Source organism: Lupinus angustifolius, chromosome LG17 (genome assembly GCF_001865875.1).
Source record: "Lupinus angustifolius cultivar Tanjil chromosome LG17, LupAngTanjil_v1.0, whole genome shotgun sequence".
Classification (NCBI taxonomy): Eukaryota; Viridiplantae; Streptophyta; class Magnoliopsida; order Fabales; family Fabaceae; genus Lupinus; species Lupinus angustifolius.
The window spans coordinates 6,435,426-6,436,194 of record NC_032025.1 but is presented as its reverse complement, the minus strand read 5'-3'; positions in this window follow the sequence as shown (position 1 = coordinate 6,436,194).

Here is a 769-nt window from a genome sequence, read left to right as displayed (position 1 = left end):
AGAACAGGTTACTGAACCAGTTCAAGAACAGGTTACCGAACCAGTTCAGGAACAAATGGAACAACCAATGAATCCAGAACAAAGGAATTCAGATGCACAAGTGCCTCTTAGAAGATCTTCGAGATCACATCGTGCACCAGAAAGATTAAACTTAATGGTGCTAGATGCAATAGCAAATGAGGATTATCATATTGATGATGACCCCAAATGATATGAAGAGGCTATGCGAAGCTTAGATCATGAGAAGTGGCAGGAAGCCATGGAATTTGAAATGGAATCCATGAAGATCAACAAAGTATGGACTTTAGTTGATGCTTCAAAGGATATAAAACCTTTTTGTTGAACATTTTGGTAGCATGAATGTTACAAGGTCGGAAAGGTTGAGACTTATAAAGCTCGCCTTGCTGCTAAGGGATATCGTCAAAAGAAAGGAATATATTATGACGAAACTTATTCTCATGTGGCAATGCTCAAATCGATTCGGATTCTACTTGCTATAGCAGCATACCATGATTATGAAATTTGGCAGATGGATGTGAAAACAACTTTTCTCAATGGAGAGTTGAAAGAGGATGTGTACATGACACAACCTGAAGGTTTCACACCTATGTCTGATCATAATAAAGTTTGCAAGCTACAACGGTCCATTTATGGATTAAAGCAAGCTTCTAGAAGTTGGAATATTCACTTTAACAACACAATCAAAATGTTTGGTTTTGTTAGATGTGAAGAAGAACCTTGTGTTTACAAAAAGGTTAGTGGGAGCATG